Source organism: Triticum dicoccoides, chromosome 1A, assembly GCF_002162155.2.
Source record: "Triticum dicoccoides isolate Atlit2015 ecotype Zavitan chromosome 1A, WEW_v2.0, whole genome shotgun sequence".
Lineage (NCBI taxonomy): Eukaryota > Viridiplantae > Streptophyta > Magnoliopsida > Poales > Poaceae > Triticum > Triticum dicoccoides.
The window spans coordinates 363,058,495-363,060,929 of record NC_041380.1 but is presented as its reverse complement, the minus strand read 5'-3'; positions in this window follow the sequence as shown (position 1 = coordinate 363,060,929).

Genomic DNA, 2,435 nt, shown 5'->3' with positions numbered 1-2,435 from the left:
CGTGGTGTCCTCCTTTGTTTCTTGACGTAGGGTCCAAGTCTCCTGGATCATGTTCGGTGAGAAAATCACGTTCCCGAAGGTTTCTTTCCGTTTGGACTCTGTTTGATATTCCTTTTCTTCAAAACCCTAAAATAGGCAAAAAAACAACAATTCTGGGCTGGGCCTCCGGTTAATAGGTTAGTCCCGAAAATAATATAGAAGTGGATAATAAAGCCCAATAATATCCAAAACAATAGATAATATAGCATGGAGCAATCAAAAATTATAGATACGTTGGAGACGTATTAGAGACTGAAGGAAATATGCCCTAGAGGCAATAATAAAGTTATTATTTATTTCCTTATGTCATGATAAATGTTTATTATTCATGCTAGAATTGTATTAACCGGAAACTTAGTACATGTGTGAATACATAGACAAACAAAGTGTCACTAGGTTGCCTCTACTTGACTAGCTCGTTAAATCAATGATGGTTATGTTTCCTAACCATAGACATGAGTTGTCATTTGATTAACGGGATCACATCATTAGAGAATGATGTGATTGACTTGACGCATCTGTTAGCTTAGCACGATGATCGTTTAGTTTGTTGCTATTGCTTTCTTCATGACTTATACATGTTCCTATGACTATGAGATTATGCAACTCCCGGGTAACGGAGGAACACTTTGTGTGCTACCAAACGTCACAACATAACTGGGTGATTATAAAGGTTCTCTACAGGTGTCTCCGATGGTACTTGTTGAGTTGCCATAGATCGAGATTAGGATTTGTCACTCTGATTGTCGGAGAGGTATCTCTGGGCCCTCTCGGTAATGCACATCACTATAAGCCTTGCAAGCATTGTGACTAATGAGTTAGTTGCGGGATGATGTATTACAGAACGAGTAAAGAGACTTGCCGGTAACGAGATTGAACTAGGTATGAGGATACCGATAATCGAATCTCGGGCAAGTAACATACCGATGACAAAGGGTACAACGTATGTTGTTATGCGGTTTAATCGATAAAGATCTTCCTAGAATATGTAGGAACCAATATGAGCATCCAGGTTCCGCTATTGGTTATTGACCGGAGACGAGTCTCGGTCATGTCTACATAGTTCTCAAACCCGTAGGGTCCGCACGCTTAAAGTTTGGTGATGATCGATATTATGAGTTTATGTGTTTTGATGTACCGAAGGTAGTTCGGAGTCCCGGATGTGATCACGGACATGACGAGGAGTCTCGAAATGGTCGAGACGTAAAGATTGATATATTGGACGGCTATATTCGTACACCGAAAGTGTTCCGGATGGTTTCGGAGAAAACCGAAGTGCCGGAGGGGTTACCGGAACCCCCCCCCCCCCCCGGGGGGAAGTATTGGGCCTTAGTGGGCCTAAGGGGAGAGAGAGGGAAGCAGCCCAGGAGGTGGTGCACCCCCTCCCATGAGGAGTCCGAATTGGACTAGGGGAGGGGGGCGCGGCCCCTCTTTCCCTCTCCCTCTCTTTCCTTCCCCCTTTCCCCTTCCTAGTAGGACTAGGAAAGGATGAATCCTACTCCTACTAGGAGGATTCCTCCTCTCCTTAGGGCGCACCAAGGCCGGACGGCCTCCCCCTTGCTCCTTTATATACGGGGGCAGGGGGGCACCCAAAGACACACATGTTGATCAGTTGATCTTTTAGCCGTGTGCGGTGCCCCCCTCCACCATAATCCACCTCGGTCATATCGTAGCGGTGCTTAGGCGAAGCCCTGCGTCGGTAGCATCATCATCACCATCATCACGCCATCGTGCTGACGGAACTCTCCCTCGAAGCTCTACTGGGTCGGAGTTCGTGGGACGTCACCGATCTGAACGTGTGCTAAACTCGGAGGTGCCGTATGTTCGGTACTTGGATTGGTCGGATCGTGAAGACGTACGACTACATCAACCGCGTTCTCATAACGCTTCAACTTACGGTCTACGAGAGTACGTGGACGACACTGTCCCCTCTTGTTGCTATGCATCACCATGATCTTGCGTGTGCGTAGATTTTTTTTTGAAATTGCGTTCCCCAACACAAACATAGCCTTCCAATATATCGATATTTATGTCTCGACCATTCCGAGACTCCTCGTCTTGTCCGTGATCATATCCGGGACTCCGAACTACCTTCAGTACATCAAAACACATAAACTCATAATACCGATCATCACCGAACGTTAAGCGTGCGGACCCTACGGGTTCGAGAACTATGTATACATGACCGAGACTCATCTCCGGTCAATAACCAATAGTGGAACCTGGATGCTCATATTGGTTCCTACGTATTCTACGAAGATCTTTATCGGTCAAACCGCATAACAACATACGTTGTTCCCTTTGTCATTGGTATGTTACTTGCCCGAGATTCGATCGTCAGTTTCTCAATACCTAGCTCAATCTCGTTACTGGCAAGTCTCTTTACTCGTTCCATA